Below are 24,533 nucleotides of genomic sequence, written 5' to 3'. Positions count from 1 at the left end.
AGGGTATCTAGAAGGTTGGTAGTTGTTGATCTTTTGTGGATGACGGTATGTTAGTACTTATGTCTTTGCTCAAAGCAGTGCTGGAGTATTGCTGGCTGAACCACTTTTTAAAAAAATTGAGTAAACAGCTGAAGGAGATTGGTCGCAGATCTTTAGGAGATTTTGGCTTCTTATTCTTGAGAATAGGCTTGACATTATAGGATCTCCAAATTGTTGGAACGATTCCAGTTTGTTCTATTTGTCTGAAGAAAGCCAGAAAGTCCTTGGTGCCACAGACATTCTCTCAGATATGCCAAGCTGTGCTTTGCTACCTGGGAGTCTAAAACGCTGATGGAACTGATATTCGGGTGACACTCAAGACAAGTGGACCTAATTTCGGCGAAGTCTGGTGAGTCTGACAGCCGAATCCTCTGCTTGCACATTCCCCATGGTGGGACTGTTAGTAACTTCGTGTATAACCCCCTTGTTCAAGTCCTGATATACGACACCAAGCACACTGTGGGTGACCACCCAGGTGCGAATCTATGTTGGCAGAGGTCGAAGTGTTACGCCCACATCACATGGAGGAATGCCGCCCCTCAGTGGTACTAGCCAATACTAGGTGGTAGATGACTCATCAACTGGTGCAGCGCCATCACTTTGCTTATTGGAGGCTTGAAGTGGAGAAACACAATTTAGTCTCTAGAGCAAAGCTCTGGTCAATCCTCCCCAACTCTTCCATCATGCAATATGATTGATACCGTTTGAGGTTATGATGGACATCATGGCAAGATCCAATCTTCCTTACATTTCGAGGATACAGCTCTAAAAACGTGTTCACAAGTCGGCCGCTAGTTAGTACACCAGACCGAAACTACTGTTAACTCTCTATTAGGCTTCCGGATCGATCAGCTAGTGTATAATATCGCTGCCTCTACTCTGCCAGATAGTGACTGGAGGGAGTCGAGTATACGGGGGCCATTTTTGAGGCAATGTTATGTCAAAGGAGCTGGGAATATTCTTACCGTGCGTACGCCATATCCAAAAATTTTATTACTTCATACAGCACGTCTCCCCCACAACTTTTCTTACTATTGTATACACCAGAATTGTCAAACTAATAGAGAAAACTTATCTGCGAAAAGTTCTAAACCTCCCAAACACTTCCTCGTTGATATCACCAATATACGGAGTCTCAGTTGTAATCTGAATGTCCATTTCCACTGCCAAACCTCATGTACTTTCTTTGAGAATCTCGCTTATCGGTTGATTCAACCACTACTCATATTAGTTGTACGAATTATTCGCTGTATGATTATGTTCGCTCTTATATTCCCTGTCAGAGATTTAGTAATTTGGAATATCCTCTTTTCGATCTTCTCTGGCTTAAAATCTTTCTACCACATTCCGTCAAATTCATCTGTTGCCTCTATCGTAATCCCAACTCCACTAATCACTTGTAAGTCCTTGACCCACTAATCACTTGTAAGTCCTTGACTTGCTCTCTTTGAAACTTTCCTAACAGTGAGGTAATTTTCCTTGGTGATTTTAATGTTCACAACTCCAGCTGGCTCCCGCTTCTTAATCACACTGACTGAGCTGGTCGAGATGCTGAGGCTTTTGCAATTACTAATGACCTCGCATATATTGTTCATTTACCTACCAGAATACCAGACAATCCTAACCACACAACCAGCACACTTGATCTTTTTCTCACAAACAACCTTTCTAAGTACAGTACACGGTCGAGGTCAATGGTCCTCTAGGGCGTTTTTCTCAACCTTTTTTGTTCACGTACTCCCAAAGAACCACGTTCTTATTTTTATACCCCCATATATGTATGTCTACTATATTTTACTACAATACAAAACACGCTTCATCAAGTAAAAAATAGGATAAATCATCAATTCTGACGAATCATCACTGAGCTTAATGATGGCAATAGTGTAATTACTACAGAATATGGTTAAGTAAAAAATAAGTTTCAATTGTTCGAAAATATTTTTGTTTCTTGTTAATCTCTCGCGTACCCCCAGGGGTACGTGTACCTCCGGCTGAATAACGCCGCTATTCCCAACCTCGTGTTGTTTGGCATTACAAAAATGCAAAATGGGATGATCTGTGAGATTTCTTTTCCTTGGTCGTATTATTGTTTCAAAACATATGATGTCAACATTTGCTCAGATCGTGTCAGTGAAATTATTCTTGTAGGGATGGAATCCTTTATTTCAGACTACATCTTAAAATCTCTTCCATTGTCTAAACCTTGGTTTTCCAATAAATGTGCTAAGCTGTTCAAGAGAAGAATGTTGCATATCGTAATTGGCATGTTTGCAAATCTTCAGTTTCATTTTATGCCTCTACCATGGACACTGTTCGAAACAGTTGTAAAGCAGTTATTAATCAGTCAAAACTAGATTTCGAACAGACCAAGAGTAGAAAACTTGTTTCTTGTCCATATGGTAGTCGAGCATTCTGGTTTCTTGCCAAAGCTATTGGCCACAACTTTTTCCCATTTCTATTCCCATCTCTGTCAAAACGATGGCTCTATTTCCACTTCAGCCAAAGATAAAGCTAACGTGCTGGCATTCTATTTTTCTTCCAACTCGTGTATTAATGATCTTGGTAAACCATCTCCCACCATTCCTAGTTTGCCATTCATTGCCTCCTGTGGTCTTCCATCGAAAGGATGTCAGAAGGATTTTAATAAATCTTGATGCTAAGATTGATTAGGAGAACAATTTCTCCATTTGTTCTCAAAATCTGTGCTCCTGAACTTACTCCTGTTCTGTGTCGCCTTTTTCACTTTCTTATTCCAAATGTCTTTCCTTCTGCTTGGAAATTTGCTCATATACAGTCAGTTATTAAAAAGGGTAACAAATCCCTCCCATCCAATTATTGTCCAATCGCAATTACTTCTACCCTTTTTAAAGTAAAGGAGACATCAATTAACTGCCAACTCTTAAACTGTCTAGAAACCTTCCTTGTGATCAACGATCGCCAGTATAGATTCCATCAGTGTTGATCCACTGGTGATATTCTGGATTATGTAAACCATCTTTGAACAAATTCAGTGGAAAAGTTTGAAACTCAAGCTTGACATTTCAAAGGCTTTTTACTGTGTTTAGCATAAATGTCTTCTAAGTAAGCTTCCATCTTATGGTTTGCCAACTGTTTTTTGTAATTGGGTCAGAGAGGAAAGACGGCCCTCTGTCTTCTAACTTCTCCACTAATGCTGGTGTTCACCAAGGTTCAGTTCTTTCCCCTATTCTTTTCCTCTTGTATATTAATGACCTCTTTCCATAGACCCGAAATACTATCGATAGTTTTGTCTATAGCACATATTGCATTCCATCTTCCAGTTTGAGAAACCTTGCCCTGCTCAAACAGCTTCAACTTTTCGAATATCCACTATCAGTTCTTTAAATGCTGATCTCCAGGTAATTCTCAAGTGGGGCAAAAGGTAATTTAGTCGATTTCAGTCCTTCTAAAACTCAGTCCTGTCTTATCTCTCTCAAAAAGGATTCTTCTGCTCCTATGCTTATCTTCGATGACACTCCGATTTTTAGGCAAGATCATGGGTCTCTATTGGGGATTACCCTGACTTCTAATCTCTCTTGGCATAAGCACATTATAAATATTGCTTTCTATGCATCTAAAAAAACTGGGTTTTTTTCTTTCGCCCTCGGCGTTACCTTTCTTCCAAACAGTTTTTCACTGTAGAAAACGCAAATTCGTCCTATCGGGGAATATTGTTCCCACATCTGGGGCGGTTTCCCCAAAACCTCTCTCAGGCTTTTAGATTCCATCCAAAAGAGGGAAGTTAGGTTAATTAATGAATCATCTTTAAGAGAGTCTCTCCACTCTGTTTCATAGACGTTCTGTTTCTGCTGCAGGTCTTTTATATAGATACTTCCGTTGACACTGTTCTTCTCAGTTAGCTTCTATAAGTCCCGCTCTCTCTTTCAAAGCAGTCCGAACACTTGCCGCAACCAGTAAACATCATTTTACTGTCCAGCTTCAAACTAACAGAACCAACTTTTCTTTTTCCTCATTTTATTCACTCAGCTTCTGTTTTCTGGGAAACCTTCCTTCATACTTATTTCCTGAAAATTTCAATCTACAGAAGTTCAAGTCTAATGTCAACAAATATCTTTCACCTTCTCAACCTCAAACCCATGCACGGTACTAAGTACTGTAGGTCTAATAACTCTCGTGGTTTGGGTTTTCAGAAAAAAAAAAAAGAAAAAAAAAAGTATGAGGACTACTATATACAATATACAAATGTATGTGCTGTATATTTTAATTACGAAAAGTGGAAATCCATCTGGAGCCACCGTAGATTTTTTTGGTAATCCGTTTATGCTATCGATAAGGTTCTCTCTAGATATTTTGAAAACCTACATTTGTGGCTTAAGTACCCATCCCTACTGAGGAAGAGATGATATGGGGTGAGGTAGGCAAGCCATCTGAAAGTTACTTTGTGACCAATCCTGAACTAGCTTTTGGTTTATGTCAGTGTGATGAGGCTGGGGAGAAAGTATTCTTCTAGATATCTTCAACCTGTCGAGAACAGATTGGTTATGGACCTGCCTTTTCTTTTTCAAGAAGCTTTCATCTTTCCTTATGTAGATGCTAAGGTCTAAAGCTGACATTTCTACCGTTTCTGTTTCCTGAAGGCCTACCGGAAAGTCAGCTTAGTCTCCCTGTTAAAATCTTGATTTGGCACTTTACAAAACCTGATTTCCTCGGCTGCTGCTCCAAGTCGCAGCAACCAACTTTACTTGTTGTAGTAAGTCAAGCATGGCGTCCTCTCTTGACTTTGAATAAAGATTTCATACTCAAAGTTGTTGCGGCACTGCAAAACGGTATCCGGGTTCAGATATTTAATGGAGAAGAAAACATGGAAAAGACAGATGTAGAATAGATGTGCGGAAATTTGCCTTTAGCCAGCGGGTGGTTAATTGCTGGAACAAACTTCCATCTGTCGTTGTGGAAGTTGATAGGTTGAATAAATTTAATGAGTAACTGGACAGGCATTTGGAGGGAATGGTGTGTTTTTTTTTTTTTTTGGCTGATGCTGCATAAGCTCATACACTTGCTTTCTTGCATCACATGCCACTACTACTACTACTACATTTTTCCGATCCTGTGCTCAAGTATGCATCAGTTAGAGCAAGAGAATTGTTCTGTAGTGATAGCTGACATGTAATTGGTCCGATTGGAATTGGAAGATTAGTCTAGAAATTAGATCTAGAGCCTTTCCATCTCTAATTGCTGGAGTTATCTTAGTCAGGGCAAAGCTGAATATGATCTCAGGGTCCACCAGGGCATGCTTAGGCATGGGCAAGTTAAAGTCGCTTGCGACCAATTTTCTGAACTTTTGGTACTAAATTTGTTGCTAACTAGATGAGGACCTCAGTTCTGTAGTCTTCATTGTTATCTGGGGGGGGGGGCATGTATACTAGACAGCATTATATTTTGCGTGGTGTGCTCCTCAGCGTCGTAAAGGTTGCTCGGTTGGTGTGCTCATATCCTGGTCGGCTGTAAGCGATCATTAAAAAGAATTTCAACGCCTCCACCCCCTTCTGCTGTCTCAAATTCCCGCTGCGTTTGTAGAAGGTGCAGTTGTGGGAAATTATCGGTGGTGACTGACTCTCAATACCATGCGTTTGTAAAAGGTGTTTATAGGAGTAAGATGTGCCTGTCTATCTACTGATTCTGTGAGACGAGATATCAAGGTCTGCTAGAAATGGAAGGGTGTGGAGAGAGTGAAGCTTATTTTTCAGGCGTAATACAATAATATAGAACTGCAGTAGTATCCTTTCTCTCGTGGCCGTTCTCAGCCTTAAATTGTGTGGCATTACAAGAATGCGAAATGGTGTGCGATGATCTGCGAGATTTTTATTCTTTTTTCCTTCTTAGATTACTGACTTATCTTCTGATGCGAAAGATTCCTGAGATGGTCTCAGTGATATTATTCTTGTAGGCATGAAATCCTACAAGAATATTCCCCAATAAAAAAAAATCGTCCTATATCCGCCATGGTTTTCCAATAATTATGCTAAGGATGTTCAAGATAAGAATGCTATGTATCGGAATTACCTTACATCCGAATTTCCAGGTTCATTTTCTGCCTACGCTAAAGCTCGGAATTCTTATATAATCCGAATCGTAATAGAGCATTATAGTCTCTTGCCCGCTAATTTTTTTTTGTACTCCCACTTCGGTTAAAACTTGATGGCCCTATTGCCTCCGCAGCTAAAGTTAAATTTGACTTAGTGTCCTATTTTTTCCTTCTAACTCTTGTATTAACGATCTTGGTAACTCACCTACCATTCGCAATACATTTCACTAAAAGCTTCCTATGGTCTTCTGTCAAAAGGATATCAAAATAATTCTGAACAGTCTTGATGCCAAGACAGTTTCAGGTTCTGATGTCATTTTTCCACTTGTTCAATGTGCAAGAAAACAAGCAGACCGCTTTTCCACTTGTTCTTGTTCAAAACCTGTGCTCCTGAACTTGTTCCAGTTCTGTGTCTTATCATCCCATTGCACTTACCTCTGCTTTTTCCAAAGTAATGGAGAAATCCATTAACTGCCAACTCCTAAATTCTCTCGAAATCCTTCCATCTTATCAACGATAGCCAATATGGATTCCGTCAGTGTCGATCCACGGCTGATATACTGGCGTATATTACCCATCTATGCACAAATTCAATAGAAAAGTTTGGTGCAACTCAAACAATTGCTCGCGACATATGTAAAGCTTTTGATCGTTTTTGACGTATGGGTCTTCTAAATAAGTCTCCATCTTATTGATTGCCGACTGTTTTTAACTGGGTATTCAGTTTTCTCTCTGACTACTCACTGCGGATAATGGTGGACGACTCTCTGCTTCTTCTAACTTTTCAACTAATGCTGGTGTTCCTCGAGGTTCAATTCTTTCTTCCACTCTGTCCCCCTTGTATATTAATGTCCTTTCACTGAGCTGTAATCCTACCATAGTTTTGCTCATGATATCACACATTGCATTCCATTTTCAGTTTGAGAAAGCTTGCTCTGCATTAACACTTGAACTTCTCGACATCCACCACGAATTTCTTAAATGATGATCTCCAGGATTTCTCAATGGGACAAAGATATTTAGTTAATTTCGATAGTTCTAAAACTCAGTTCTATCTTATAACTCGCAAAATAAGTCTACTGCTCCTGTTCTTATCAGAACAGTCTGTAATTCTTTAAGAAATAAAAGAAAAATTGCACTCCACTCAGGTTGAAGTGTTTGCTATTTCACTGATTTCCATCACACGATCATACTGTATATCTATATTTGAGATTACCTTGACTGCTGATCTCACTTAGCACGTGACAAAAATTGCTTCCTCTTCATCTAAAAAAACTGGGTTTTGTTTTTTGTTCTCGGCGTTTTTTTTTTTTCTTTTAAACAACTCTTAAGTCTGAAATCCTCCTTGCCATATAATATTGTTCCCATATCTGGGTAGTCTCCCCACAACCTCTCTCTCTCAAGCTTCTGGATTCCATTCAAAAGAGAGCAGTTAAGTTAGTTAATGATTCATCTGTTACAAAGTTTCTCTACTCTGTCTCATAGACGTTCTCTTTCTGCTCCATGCTTGTTCGTTTGTTATTTGGTTTTTAGGAGCATTAACAACTAAGGCCATATTGCTCCGGGGATATGTGGTGGTCATTCCCTAACCTTTCTACATCTTCCGTGTTTGGTGGACACGGGCTCGAACCCCGGTCTAATCAAGAGGAGTGTGCTACACACTGCTGCTCCTGGCTACGGAGGCGCCTCATGCTTGTTCTATAATACAGTACTTCCACAGGTACTGTTCTGAATTGGTACTTGTAATTCCCTCACTCCAAACCAGTCTGAACACGTCTTACAACCAGTAAGTATCCATATACAGACTCCGAATCCACAGAACCAATTCTTCTTCCATATCCCTTCAACTTCTGTTTTTTGGATAACCTTCCTCACATGTATTTCCTGGAAATTATAACCAATAGAAATTAAAGTTTAATGTCAACAAGTAACTGCAGTATTGTGCATGGGTCTTCACCCATGCACAATACTAAGTACTGTACTATTAGTTATAATATCATTAGTATTTTGCATTTTCATAAAAAAAATTGTTTCTATACATTGTAACAACTTGGCAATCCAAGATCACGTCAAAAAATTAGAACATATTTCTTTTCAAATTCAGTTAGTTGAGTCTTACAGTAATAATTTTCTTCCAGATGGTATTATTCTTGTGGAATAACTTGATGGAATAAGGTGCAATGCTTGTCACCCCACCGGGTTTTATTTAATGATTTTTAATATAACATTCGTGATGTACATTATTTGAGATTTTGTCTACTACTGTGTATATCAGGATAGATAATTCCAGAACAAATTTTCAACCAGTTCTTAAGATCATTAATTAATAAAATTTTCTAAAACAAAGTTACAGTAGGTTAACATTAAACATATCGTGTTGCTTTCTTTTGACTTCTAATAACAAATTTTGTCATTTTGCTTGACTACGTTAGCATGTAGAACCGTAGTACATCACGAGAGGAAATTTTTACAAAGGCACAACTCTCATATAATTTGTGTAAATTTGTAATTTATCAACACAAGAATTTTTATAAGAAATACTTTTTTTTTATTCACTTGCATTGCATTAGAGAATAAATACGCACGTCTAATTTGTGAAGGTTCCCTTAGTGGCGGTGCTTCTTGAAAATTTCACAAGAATGGAGAGACAGTTTTTGTGTTTTAATTTAAAAGCAATCTTAGCAGCGACATTCTTTTTAGAGAAGCAGATTTCAGTGAGAAAAATACAATTCTGTATTCACATCCACTTGGGCTTTCATGACTTCAAAAGGATAGTATTATTTACTATTTTTATCAATGATAATAGTCACCCACTAAAGAATAATGAAGGAAAGTAGCAGAGTTATTATGATGACTAGAATAATTATGTTTATTCTATATATCGCTATGTTAGCAATACACTTCAGCACATCGTACATGAAACGTATTAGGCTCTTCAAGAGCACTTCGATGGAGGAGAACAGGCGATATTCGTGCAGAAATGACATAGAGTTGATAGCAAGTCCAAACAAAGCTGCTACCACTGAACTTTTTGGATCAAGCATTGCGCAGTACGATATCTTAAACGAAAGGAAGATCACATTGCACAGGGTAGCTACTGCAACTGCTGCTGTGCAGCAGTAGAAAACAGACAAGAGTGTTGTAATGTGTGCAGCAGTAAGCAAGCTGGAAGTTAAGTCTAGGAGCATTACTGGCGCGTTTATCAACATTGAGTTATAGACATCAAAATTCAATTAATTTTCACTTTACCCTGAAATATTCCAAACATACTAACGCCGTTTGCCAGAAAAGTCCACGAATCTACAGAAATGGATTTTAAAAGCCTGAACTGTCGCTGCTAGCTTATCTAGCGGGGATATATGTTAAATGGCAATTTAAAAACAATGCTATCCTCAATAATGATTGTCATGTATTGTTCACATATCCTGTGGCACTACAAGGTGTTTGATTAGTGAATACTTGGACAATAGCATTGGTATACATGATTTTTGCTGATGAAATCTGTTAGTTTTATTTGTTTGAAATCTGTTAGTAGAGTTTTCTTCTCAATCCAGTGTGACTACTAAAAACGACTTTACTGACCTGTCTGAATTCCTTTGTTTTAATAGCCTGAATTCGTCATGGACTCATCGAGGTATGCAAAGTATGCCACAGAGATAATCGTCCATGTTGGCTACGTTAGTGCCCACATTTGCAGGTTTCTACTTCTAAGAGCTTGTTCTACCTCGTCTTTCAGGCGCTTAACCGGATTCAGATCTGGTGACTGGAGAGGCCACCGCATTAAGCTGAATTCACTCATGTTTCTGGAACTAGTTTCGTGCAAATTCATTCTAATTGATGTGCTTTGTGACGTAGTTAGGAGATTATTATCGTGTTAGGAGAATCCATTCGCAGATGGGTATACAGCAGCCATGAAGTGGTTCGCCTGGTCGGAAATAATTTACAGATCATTTGTGGAAGCCAAATGTTTCATTGGTACCAATGGGCTGATTGTGCACCATTAAAACATTCTCCACCCTCTTACACTGTCTCTATTAGCCTGTATTGTTAGCACTTGGCAGATGGGACTATGGACTGGTGCTGTTTTCGCCATATTCAGATTCTTACACTATTTTGAAATAGCAGAAACCTGCACTCGTCAGTCTAGGGAATATTTCTTTAATTCCTCCACTGCCCGTCATAGTTGTTCCTATGTCTTATAACCTTTGGTTTTTTTTCTGACAGGAGTGGAGCTCGATTCGTTTGTGTCCGTGGCGGCAGCAAGTGGATATAATCACCGTCCCTCACGCTCCGGATGGAAAAGGTTTGAAGTTTGAGGCTCGTCAGTGATACGAGAATAATTTTAAGGGCTTTTTTCACAGCGTGGCTGAGTTCATCTACCAAACAGGCGAATCGACCATAGAATAAATGAACTTTACAGTGAAAATATACTGACTCCACATAGCTTAGTTGCTATGGCGTTAATAAACACACAAACACCGTTTGGTTGTCTGCTGAGATACTCTATCCATGACAAGATACGACAAGCTGGCCGTTCTGATAATGCTCCTTTGGGTACCACTCTTGTGCTGGGTTATTATTTTATTTCATGTAGTCTTTGTTACCTTGCACAATTCTTGTCAGACCCCCGTTGACCTCTCTTGTGCCAACATGCTTTTCCTGACCACAGGATCGCCATTGAATGGATTTCGGTTATTGGACCAATTTGGATATACACGCGAAACACCGCCAGCAGGATTGCAGCTTTGGAGATACTGATATTGGCGCAGACTCTTGTCTTGCCCATTTTTGCATGGAACTGCACACATAGCATCTCTTCGTATCTGCTCACCTGCTTTATATGAAATGGTACTAAAACATGTGATGTTACTAAAGGAGTGCACCATTTCATGAAATGTAGTCGTACCTAATAAAGTGGCTGCTCGCTCTATATAGTAATGCTAGATGCTTTGTAAATAAAACGAGTGAATATGAGCTTTTGATAAGATCAATTAACGCTGGTATATTGTAGGAATATCTGAACCGTGGTGCCATTTCGAATTAAAGAATTATGAGTGTCACCAGTATTTACAATATTCAGGAGAGTTGGCGGGTAGGGAGGTGGGGTTATATGCTGCTTATCAAAACCCTGCTTGAAAGCGACAAACCTCTTCCCAGTGTGGTGTTTTCGACTTTACACATGGTGGTTTACTCGATGCTAATAGTCTCGCCATCGTGAAGGTGCAAGCAGATTTGGTTGTCCCAGAAAGACCGGCCTTCACTGAAATTCGATCGACTTACAAGTGCAACATTGATGAGCTGATATTTAAGTGGAGCTTTCCAGACTTCCTGGTAGCAACCCGTAGCGTGTCATACCTAGAAACCTGTCTGTGAGAAGCCCGAGGGACCTTGATTTTTGGTTTTCTTTAAATTGTCTCAGTTCTGGAACTTAATTGTCTTATACCTTGAGTTAAGAAAACCGCGTTGTTATAAACACGGTTTTAATGCAGTGTTAAAGGCTATATTTATTTTTGAAATTAAAGTATTTTAGTTTTCTTTGCTGAGAAACAACCAAGATTATTACTATTATATGATTAGTCATCAACGCCTGCTAGATAGAATAACAACGTTGTGCATAGTGAGTGTGTTACTCGTACAGTACAGTATATTATTTCTCAGTTACAGTCACTGAGATTTTTTGAGCACTTTTACTAGTGCAGTGGAAAGGCGAAAACCACTAGCCTAACGTTATAACGCATGATGTTCAATGGTCAAATTTAATTTGGATTCAATTTCCATTATTAATTTTATTTGGAACCATTGTAGTTACTATTATAGAGAAGTGATTGGTCGTATGCTGATGTATTCATTTGCTCTCCTGTTCCTATGCTTACGTCACGATCCATAACGATCAGACTCTATAAAACGCTCTTTAACCACTTTTTTTTTTTTTTTTTAAATATTCAGTGTAGTAGTAGTAGTGGCATGTGATGCAAGAAAGCATGTGTATGAGCTTATGCAGCCTCAGCCAAAAAAAAAAAAAAAAAAATCACACATTTCCCTCCAAATGCTTGTCCAGTTCCTCCTTAAGTTTATTCAACCTATCAACTTCCACAACGACAGATGGAAGTTTGTTCCAGCAATTAAACATCCGCTGGCTAAAGGCAAATTTCCGCACATCTATTCTACATCTGTCTTTTCTTAATTTGAAGTTATGCCCCTTTAGGTTCGTAATCTGAACAAGTGGAAGGATCCCATCAGAATTCAGCGTGCTCAACCCATTCAAGGCATGTGATGGGTTATAAGACTGTTTTGAGAGCATGTTTATTGAACCTAAAATGTTATTAGAATAACATTTTAGGTTCAAAAGCCTCAGTTTTAACCGTTCCGAACACGAACTAGCATATTATCTACATTATCATTTAAACTTCTGTTAAGATAGCGCTAGATGCTAACAATATAAGAGATGGCCATATTATTGAAGCTGTAATATTATTGTTTCTAACTGTATGCTATTCTCCACTGAATAAGCTAATAGCAGCAGTTTTATAACCTACCGGGTTGCACTTTATTAATTGCAAATGATATGGTGTGTCAGAAGATTGTATCTGGTCAAACTTAAACAACGGAAAGAAGCAGCATTTTGGTCTTCTACAAATCGAGTTTGCTGAAGAAAGAACAATGGTACCCATACTTGTAGTCTTACTCGGACCCGTATTCCTATTAATAGAGTTCCTTCTTATTTACTGCTACTTAGCAGTTGTCGCGATAGTGACACTGTGGGCAATTGTATTCATTTTTTTGACAACGTTCTTATTTTCTGTATTTCGTTTTATTCTGAACCCAAAACGCTTATTTCTTTTGATTTGGCTTTCTCTTTTTACTCCCCACCATGTGCATCGCCTGTTCTCCTTCGCCTCAAATCTGTTCGAGGGAGTCTTGCATTTAATGTGCGAAGGATTCAAGTGTGCTATTGATATAACAATGGCAGTATTTAATTTAGTAATACATGTCTGTTGTGTATTCTGTGATGTCCTAATTCGGTCTTGTAAAATAATAATAGGAATACTAATTTTACTCGTTCAACTTGTGTTCATAATCTTGCTTTTCTCGACCCTTTTTTTGTTCGTGGATTTTATCCTCGGTACAGTATTTGCTGTAATACCATCATCGTAAATCACAGCATTTAATGCATTTTTCACCATGAAAAAAGAAAACTTTGGCATTAGAATTCCTGCTTTTGCAAGGTTGGCACAGAATTGAATAAATGAAATTTTCAAGCAGCAAGATTGAGGTGAGCCTTCTTGTTTTCGAAATGGGTATTCATCATATATTGTAATAAAACTCCCATTTATAAAATAAAAGACATTTTAGCACAAATCTCATTATTTAGATTACATTCTCATCGCTTATTTCAGTTTATATAGGTTTGTTCAAATGCATAATCCTGTATAATATGACAGACGAAAACCTACATGAAACGTCCAGTGTTTTACTTTTCACTTTATTTGATTTCATTTTATTAGTAAGAAACCAAATGATAAACCTTAATTACATGGCTCCTACTCTACAGCATATGACTGATATAGCAATGTAGTTAAAACAGAATACAAATAGCCGACTGGGCTAGCCGGGTGGGTAAAGTGCCTGCCTGGCAACCCAAAGGTCGTGGGTTCGATTCCCGCCTTGGGCTTGGATCAAAGTACTGCAAAAACCTTGGGAGGTGTATTATGGCCACAGAAGCCATAATACACCTCCAACAACTACTAAAAAAAAAAACAATAATGTTAACTTTATAACAGAATTGTAGTACTGTATAACAGAACTTTATTATCTTCACATGCACAGTGAAGATAATAAAAACAAACAAAAGTGATTTTATATACGACTAATAAATACATTAGTGACATGACATGATATAGTTAGGGAAGGGCGTTACGTGGTTGTTTTCTATTAAGATTAATTTCTATATTTAATAACCACTCTTATACCACGTGTATTTAATAATATAGTTTATTAAGCTTATCGCCCAACCCACTATACATTTAAGGTGATACTTCAGACATCTTACCGATACCCATCGATGATGGGTATTGAGTAAGATGCGTTTGATTTTCTGGTGGACGATTTCCCATCATCCACCTTCCTTGCCTTCACCTGTCTCCCAAGCTTGTTTTGTCAACCCCGCGCTCCCTTCCAACAAAAATATATTGTCAATCCCGCTGTTCCTTCCCCTCCTTTTTTTATGGGCCCTTCCTAGAAAGCGTAGGCGACGCCAGTGTTTGCGTGGCCCCTCTATCAGGAAGCTCAGGCGACTCTGGCAGAGACCAGCCAGAGAACTGACTGTCTGGATTACCTTCTAGTGGTGGTGGCGGGCAACGTAGATCCCCATTAGCGGCCTTGCGGCCAAAAGCGAGAAGAGCAACAGAACCTAACCCTACTCTAACACAAAACAACGCACTACACCCACTTCTGGAATTTACAGCGTTCTATTTACTTCACACGAGAAATGATGGTGCAGTTGTGGGAACCACCGATCGCCCCAAAACACTATGCCACTATGTTCGCCCAGCCAGAGACCTTGTAACTTTAGTTCCTGCTCCACCTCCCCGTGGCCGTCAACTAGGAGACTAAGCTGTGGTGTATTCGGACCGGAACGACGTTCCAGTACTTTTTTTCTAAATGCCGTAATAGAAAATCATTAAATATAAACCTAATATTATGAAACAGTGGCATAATCAAAGGGGAGGGAGAAATAATATCTATTTTACCCATTGCTACTAAAAATATTTAAAAATATATATATTAATAGTAATCTTTAAAAATTTAAAAACAAAAATATAAATTTCTCAATGAAACTTGAACGTTTCTTATTAAAGTACAATGTGTTAGATAAAGAGATCCAACGAATGAGATATACCGTGATGCTTGCGAACGTTGCATTTTGATTCGCCATGAGCTGAACGCTAGAACTGGTTGGTTCTATGAACCGTGAGTCTGAAGTCTGACTCAGTTACTGTACTGTCGATGTGCCGTGTCTTCTGGAGAATGACGTACAGGATTTTTTTTTGTCATTCATATATGTATTATATATATAATATGTACATGTGAGTTTATGACCGATCTCTACTATTTAGATTAATTTATTTATTACTGTTTCTTCTAAGGTAAAAATTATTTTTTACGGAATTAAATATATCAATTTAAATTTACGTAATTTCAGTATTTAAAAATTAAAAGAAGAAATTTTCATTAAATACAAAATGAGCGAAAAACGCAAGCAAACAGCATTAAATAGATTTCTTGATTAAAAAAAAAAAAAAACTGAAAACTGTGGAAATTATAACGACATGATCTCTTCTTTTCCATCAAGATCTAAAGATGAGAGAAACAGTGACACAGAATTAAAATTTAATTGGCTCCACTTTGTGGACTGAGAAGAAAAAAGCATATCCTTGGCTTACATGCGACGCCGGAAAATTAGGATGTTTGACTTGTGCTGCTGTAAAAAAATTAGGGTCGTCTAAAATTCAGGGAGTTAGCATTTCAAAGGAATGGAGTTTGATAGTGGTATCATCTTATGGCAAAGACAGAAGTCCACAATTGACATCTTTGCGTAAGAAAATTTATGAACATTCAAAAAGTACTTCGCATATACAGGCTGAAAAATCTTGGAAGCTGCATATGAACAACATTTATAAACGGTAATTGATCAAATGAATGACTCCGAAATTTCTTGCACCTGTAAGGTTTTTAGAACTCCATATTATATTGCGAAACACGATTGACCGTTTCTTTTTCTTTATTTCAGCTCCGACATATTGTGATGTCACGTGACATATCCCGGTAACATGGAGGCGAGGAGGATAGGGGGAAAAGCAGTGAGTGGGAACCTTCACGTCCTATCACTGCCTTCTTCCTCTCTTTCTGGCCGAAGTACGTGGTTATACCCATGTTCTGGATGTAACACTGCGAAATATAAATATGAAACACTGATTCAGATAATATGCACATTAACATAAGTCTGTAATTTCATGTACCGTACTGTATTTATTTCAAATGAATTATTTGCTGGCCACGTTGAATACTGGTTAACTTTAACAATCAGATGACCAGCGCGACTTTTGGGTATGTGGGACAGGCAGTTGGATACGTTTTACGAGTCCCCTCCCCCTTAAGTTGCAGATTCGTAATTCCTTTGGCTCTTAATTCCTGCTTAGTAACAGCACTAATTGCCTGAAGGCCAGAGGTGCGAACAACGTGTTCCAAGTTAAGTCACTCATAATCTGTTCGTTATATGGAACTTTTCTTTGTTCTACGAAAACTATTTTAAATGTAATTACCAAGGGGAATTCAAAAAATATCGCTAAATAGAAAATTTCGCTATAAAGAAGTTTTTAAACAGTGGTCCGACTTGCATATGTCAAATATCTCTTTGGTGCCCTCCTCAACTACCGCCCGTAAGCGACGCTTACCTTGCCTATCCGCTTACGGCGGCCCTGTTCACTAGCAGCACAGACCCTTTCATTCTTACACAAGGGGTATTGCTAATGCAAAGCCAACTAATTATATATATATGTTAATTCCACGTTAATACCCTGGCATTAAGCGTGTAGAATTTGTAGTTTCCTGTATATTGATTATTCTATAAATATACAAATAAGTTGATTACTATTGTTATTTAAATATATAAATGTAGCATGTGCAAGTAAAAATGTACGTGGCAGCAAATGTAGCAGTGCTAAACTTCTGCCTATAATGAGTAGGAGTAACAGAAACATGCAGAAAATACATAAGTTAGCAGTAATTTAATTGGTAGTTTAGTTATGTTGTTGAAATTCAGAAATAAAGCTAAGAGCCTTTTCATGGAATGAGGCTGGTTTGAAATGACTGGAGATATGACAAGACGCCGGGGTCATACAGTTTTGTCTTAGGTAATCCTAGCGAGTGTTCGGCTGAAGCATCATCATCCTTGGCCATATCCTCTCAGACGAAGATTTTTGAAAGAAATCTGAATTTATTTGGGTCAGTAGATCGATACAGTCAATATCATGGTTCAATATTTTATGCCGAGGTAAGTCTGTATTCTTCTCACTGAAATACTCTGGCTGATGCCGAAAGATCCATTAATCAACTACTTCTCGTCATTGTCCTGTTGTGACTGTTATCCTTTCACTGGTTTCTTAAGAGGTCTAAAGGCGTGAAAGTTGGAATGATAAGTTGTGACCTTAGAGTGTTCCAGTACTTTCCAATGAAAGCATTTTAAGGCAGGGATGATGTTATAGGCACAGATATTGATTCGAATTCCTTCACCTGATTGTCCATCGTTAACGTGCCAGTGTGTTGTACTCGCTCTTTGAAGATTAACGTTGCACCACGCTGACAGACTCATTTCATAGCGGCCAGTGACGATAAAAGAAGTCTGCATTTGTCATAAGTGGACTTTTTAATGGTTGTGGTACTTAGTGATCGCCTCATCAATTTATTATGATGATGATTCCGTAAGCAGCATTTGCCAGCTGACTTGAAAATGGCGTTGTATAATCCATTACTTTACTGGACCACTATCCATCTTTTCACAGTCCAAGAACGATGGGCAATGCATCACTCCAAGCTCTGTTTGGTCTGTGAATGGCACCGGTATCATAAAATTCAAGGCTATGAAATGTCCCTGCACGGAGAGTAGACCGCTTATGTCCACTCCTATTGCTACCTGAACCTCGAACCTCATATTTGAAGAGATTGTCAGGATGAGAATTCGTCAGTGATCGCCGATTAATCTCTGTAAATATTTTTGGCTTACTGGTTACTTGACTGTTGCATCACCCATCCGTTATCAGTATTTTCACAACATGGACTACAATTAAGTTTGGAAAGTTCAAGCGGACTTTAGTGACAGGTGATGGATATGGCATCCAATAAACAGATTTCTGTGAAACTCTGTAAGTTCTCCATACTTTTTTGCTGCGACTGATATTTGTGATTATTTCTTAATCACAAATATCAAGTTTCTTTAGCTGTTGCTTCTTCGAATATTACTACCAGTCGGACGTACTTCAATAATGTCGGAATACTTTTAAGATTACAATGCAATTGGCTGGTTGAATGTATAAAATTCATCTTACAGAAAGAGGGTATAACATTCGATATAATATTAGGTTGTAAAGAGATGTAATGTGCTTAGCAACATTCGGATAACTGCAGAAACCTTTCACATTCCACGAACCATCGGCATTCAGGATAAAAAAAAATAATAGGCATTGTTTATATATCTGAAAGTGATAGGTAGTTAAGCCATAGGTGCAACTTTTGACATCAAAGAATCATATTACAACTTACTCTTCGCCCTTAACTTGACACAGAGCTCCTCGTCTTAGTAGCAACTGTAATATTCCTCTTCGCTTAGTTCCTGGGAGATAACGAATCCAGGATTTGAGGATATTTAGTATTCCTTAATCGGTTTTGCATAATGACACGCTTATATAAAGAGTCGGCACTTTTACTAGTCTGTTTATTAGTCTTTAGTGAATGCGCGCCAGCTCGAAAAAAAGCAAAGAAGAAATCTGTAGATGTACATGTTGCGTCTGAACACGTTCCGGAGGAGCAGTTTATATATACCTACGAAAACTATTTGCTCTGTGATAGTAAGCATTGTTTTTAATTCTATGAACAAATTATTAATTATATACTGTTAAAGAATTATAAAACAATAATTGCTTGATGTTTTATACAAAAAAAAAAAAAAGTGTCCCAATTGATATTAGAGGTTATACACCTTTTTGGCTGAGATCAGGTCTAAGCATCTTCATAATTGTAACTTGGAGTTTTCTGTTATATAAAAAGAGTTTAGAGTCCCTGAAACTTTCATTTATTTTAATATAATAGATAGAATGATGTTCTCTACCATTCTTGGTCGAGGACGATAAAATGCTTAGGTATCAAGTCTGTTCATAACCATATTTTTATTGCGTTTTATTTTGGTAAAAGTTGATAAATTACTTCTGTGATTCAAAATGTGAGTGATCAATTTATGTAATACAAGGCCATAACCACAAAATGCAAATTTTAAGACGGCCTAGATTGCGTACTCGTACAATAGTTTCTTTTTATTCTTTTTTACAAGGGATATTCCCAGTAAGTAAAGGTGTAGTAAGTATACTACACAAGAAAAAGGTAAGGTAGTAATTGGTTCGTTAACGGTGTATGAAATTCTCAAGGTAGGTGGGGGAAGAGGGAGAGAGAGAGAGAGAGAGAGAGATATGAGGAGGGTGGGGAGAATTTCATACTGCTACACTCCTGGAGGAGAAGGTGCGAATTGAAAGTGATTATTTGTATATGCAATAATAAATAAGTTAATATAGCAGATATATACACCTGCGCCCCAACCCCCAGTATGAATTTCTAGTTACGCCTCTGTCCTATAGTACTACTTTCGATTGTCTCAGTTCTCCACGACTTCCTCAGTCCAACTCTCATATCTATATAATCTTATGCTCCATACATAGCTCTTTATAAATTTCTTTCTTGTTTGTTGGATGTTAAGAGCTGTTCCCCCCCCCCCAATAAAACTCTCCGTTTCATTTGGTTATATCGTTGATAATTTCTTCTCTGTTTATTTATATCAGTTGCCTTATCTATGAGCCGAGTTTCAGTTCGGTTTACGAAGAATAAGCTTATTGTAACTCGTTATATCTTGATTTTTATATACTAGTAGTATATTTAAAGTTCTAAACTCATTTATTTCATGCGTATGTACTATGTTCCATCAGAAAGTTTCCGGATTGTATTAAAAGAATTTCACTGGTTATCCCACTCTGTTACTCCTCAGTCTCTCTTAAAACTTGGTATACATGTTCTTGTTTATACTCTGGCACGACCACCAGGTCAGTGGAGTTTACAATAAATCAATCAATACAAACGTTAATCGTATTTAGCAGTCACGGGCTTGAACCTCGGACCACTCAAAGAGCGTGTGCTACAGCACTCGCGCGCCTGACCACTCGGCTACTTTATTGGATGTTTTACGGTGCATCAGCAACTGTAGGCCATTATGCGCCAAAACTTTATAACTAATCCAGCAATGTATAATTCTAAAATAAAAGTTAACCGGCCTTTGCTCTGCTGTATTTTTTGTATACAGTAGAATCTCTCAAATCTGGTAGTCTGTTATCCAACAGTACTCATTTTCCGGCTATTTTTTGGAAAATGGAACAATCTAGAAAACCACCGTGGAATCAGAAAATTGAGTTGGTGGACTGGCTATTTGTCAAAGCAGCGCGTTGCAGCTGATTATGCCGGGGTTGGGGACGATCTCATTCCAGATTAGAAGTTTTTTATGAGCAACAACGACATTGAGAAACGTGAGGCTGTGGAACTGGCTAATTTTGCTATTCGCGAATAGCAATTAGCCAGTTCCAATAATTATTGCATGCAAGAATTATCGGAAAAAGAAATGTTGAATGGATAGATTTTTGTACGCTGATTCTAAATATACTCTGTTTCCTATTAACACATCTAGTTCTTGGCATGAGACTGATCATACCACTCGCATACTTATTCGGCCAACCTACATGAATATAGTTAATGTTTATAGATTTTATTTATGTAATTGTTTGAATATATCTATATTGTTGTTATTTAAGAATTTAATTATTTCATTATAAATTGCTTCGGATAAGATAGTGCATGACCGAATTACTTCATGCATCGAAAGTGTAAAAATCAGGCCAACAAATTCTGCTGCTTGAGCGACTCTTTCATAACTAAATCACAACGGTGCACAGCCACGACGGATATTCAGAAAATTTACAAGTTGTATTTAGGCTGTCCTCTTGGTGACCAGAATATTATTATTATTAAATCCGTTTATTATTAGAGCAAGTGATTGCTTTCACCCTTTATACACAACCGATCGGCTAGAAGGGTGTACAAAAATGCAAGAATGAGAATACAATGCAATATTTACAAATCATGTTTACAATATTTACAAAAGTGCGAATCATTTACAGTATTATTTACAGAATGTAATTATCGACAACTTTAGAAGAGGAAATTATTCACAGTACCATTTAAAAGTAATGTCAAACAGCTATTTTATATTTTGGTCATTCCTTCCTATTTATAAAGTTCAAGTTCCTAGCTTTTTCTAGTTCAAGCTTCTTCATACTTCTATAGTTCAAGCAAGCTGTAAGCTTCAGACAGGCTCTTCACTCTGTATTGCTTGCCTTCACAGTATTTCACAGGATCTATTGCCAATGTATTGAAAAGGGAGACTGCGTTGTTCGGAAAGAAGTTCTTCAGACAGCACAGGTTGGATAGTGTAGAATGCAACGGCAAGTAGGGATTGTCATTACTGCGTCCAGCACGTGGAGTAGCGATAACTCCGTGAAGACCGTGAATCACACCAGTTAGCATCTGAGACAGAAGAAGAATATTCCTGGATGCAATGTGAATAAGGCGTGGGCATTACAGTTTATTGTACCATTTGTTGGAATGGACTACGTTACTGGTTAAACAGAAGGAAAAAGTCGATGCCGTTTTGCTATATTTCAAATAGATATGTGCTAGTGAAGTCCAAGCACTTTGAGCTACGAAAACAGGTTGTGAGAGGGTGTCCTCAAGGCTCCGTCTTGGGACCCCTTATTTGGAACCTAGTCTTACAGAATTGGTTGGGTCGCACATTCCCTAATTGTAAGGTGCTGGCATTTGCAGGTGATCTGACAATTATAATTGCAGGACAGTCTCGCTCACTCTTAGAACAGGGAGCTAGTAGTGTGCTGACAGACTTAAGTTCTTGGGCTCAAAGCTTTAAGCTTGCTATTAGTCCTTACAAAACTAAACTGATGTTATTTAAAACAGCTTTAGATATAAATCGACCTCCTCAGATCAAGTTGAATGGTGTACAGTTACCTGTGGTCCTTGATACCAAATACCCGGGAATTATTGTGGACAGTAAGTTATCATTTCACCAGCATTTATTATATTTAAGCAATAAAATCCGGAAATTTTCTGGTGCTATCATTAGAATTTCAAAGTCTGACTGGGGCCTATCACATAAAACAGTGTTTCTGTATTACAAGGCAGTATTCCTTCCTATAACTACTTACGCTGCAGGAGCCTGGTTCCAGAGTTAAAATAGCTACGTTTCGGGCTAAACTAAATTCCATACAACGCATCATGCTTCTTGGTATTCTGAGAGTATGCAGAACGGTGTCCACTGCCGCTCTGCAGGTGTTGGCTGGAGCGTTACCCTTGGATCTACATTTGTTGTATCGTGGTTTTTGCTACCGTATTAAGAGGGAAATTCCTACAGAACTTTTTGGTATAGAGATAAATATTCGCTCTGACTGTAGAAGCGAAAAGAAAAGATTATGAATGAAATAAGCAATTTATGGCAGAGAAGATGGGATACCATACCTACTGGAAGAGTGATCAACTTGTTTATCCCGAACGTGACTTTTCTGAATGATAAAAAGGTTCGCAATTGGTTTACACCTAGTTTACAGTCGTCATTTTTGTTAACAGGACACGGGTCAATGAATGAGAAATTATATGCATTAGGACTAAGTAACACGGACCTTTGTTTTTGCGGGGCCAGGGAAGGCTGGCGGTACATACTATATGATTGTCGAATATATGACAATGCCAGGACAGCGATACGTGAAATTCTTGAGAGTATAGCTCCAGGAGAAGAAGCTATATTTTTAAGAGACTCTAGTAAGTTTCAGATGCTCCAGGTATTTGCTAAAGAAGAATTCGAACTAAGGAAAAGTATGATTCCAGTGATACGAGGTTGATCAAATCCATCTGGCTGGAGGCACCGAAGTGTTTTTATGCTGCCGTTCTTACTGGTTGCACAACTGGAAGATCTACTCTTTTCTTTATCTCTCTCTTCCTCCCCCCCCCCCTGGTTTTTCCCTTTTCACTACATGTATGTATGTATGTTTGCGTCTAAAAACCAATATATATATACTACTTAGTATATATATATTTTTTTTTATTTTTTTTATTGCTATTTTTTATTATTATTATTTTTATTATTTTTTGTTTATCTTAGTTAATTATTTTTATTCTTTTCTTTCTCTTCCTTTCGGGTTTCTTTTTCTTTTTTTTTTTTTTTTTTTCTCCCTCTGGAGTGGGCCCCAGAGAAGGGATTTTTTTTTTTTTTTTTGTCTCATACTCTGAGACCATAGGTGTCCCATCTACTGGAACTGGCCCACCTTCTAGTGGTGTGGACGAGTACCCAGAATCATCTGTACAGGTGACTGATGCTTCTGGGTAGCCAAGTGGCCAGAACATAACAACAGAACACACACAGAATACACACAAACCGACGTCACACGCATATCTGGCCCATTTGTAGTGATACTGTTCTTCACAGAGATACGAGGCGGAGTTGAACTGACGTTCTAGGAGCCGCCCCTTACATAAACACATGTCCACACACATACCCATGATAGGAAGGAAGCCAAAAGCCCACGAGGCGCCTCCGTAGCCAGGTGGGAAGGAGCAGCAGTGCGTAGCCCACGCTTCTTGATTAGACCGGGGTTCGAGCCCGTCACCACCAAATACAGAGGATGCGGAAAGGTCAGGGAATGACCACCGCATATCCCGGAGCAATATGGTCTTAGTTGCTAATGCTCCTAAAAACCAAATAACAAACAAACAAACAAAAGCCCACGAAGGTGAGATTGTCACTTTTGCAGTGTGTGAATATAACTGGATTCTCACCGAAGGAAAAACGCAGGATCTTTTATACGAACTTGTTTGCCCATTCCGATACCTCCACATCATCGGCTAGATTCTTTAAAAGACGAAATGAACGCGATGAATGTGCCATTGGAGGAGACCTGAGAATTCCAACCTGAGTATGCACCCAACAAAGAAACGCCGGAGCTGTTTGTCCACGATGAGTTGAATGATTACATTACAGGTCTAGCTTTTTCCAAAGATAAAGCCGAACTTCTCGCTTCGAGACTAAAGTAGAACCACTTACCAAGAACGACGTAAAAGTGTTTCACTATCAAACAAGAAACCACGTTTTGGAGGCATTCTTTACAGTAAACGGTCTGCTCTGCTACTGCAATGATGTCAATGGAGTTTTTAGGGAATTACCACAAGTGCACATTACATCTGAAAACTCTTCATGGACTCCTCGCAGCGAATTTTGAAAGCTGTTCCGTTGCATAACTGGAACTTAAAACTATACATTGTCCACTCTGTTCATTTAAGAAGACATACTATAACATGAAGACACTACTAGAAGCAATTCAATACAGCACTCAATAGAATATCTGCGGTGGGCATGCAAAGAGGGTTCGCAAAATGTTGTTGCCTATGTGCATGGGACAGCCGTTCTACAGAAGACCATTAGATCAAGTGTGACTGGCCTCAAAGAAGCACACATGAGCCAGAACGAGTAGGGTGCAGTATATTCCATTAGTAGATC

The sequence above is a fragment of the Mastigoproctus giganteus genome, chromosome 11 (assembly GCF_048544385.1).
Source record: "Mastigoproctus giganteus isolate SK-2022 chromosome 11, ASM4854438v1, whole genome shotgun sequence".
Taxonomy (NCBI): Eukaryota; Metazoa; Arthropoda; class Arachnida; order Uropygi; family Thelyphonidae; genus Mastigoproctus; species Mastigoproctus giganteus.
Note: the sequence above shows the minus strand (reverse complement) of the source record.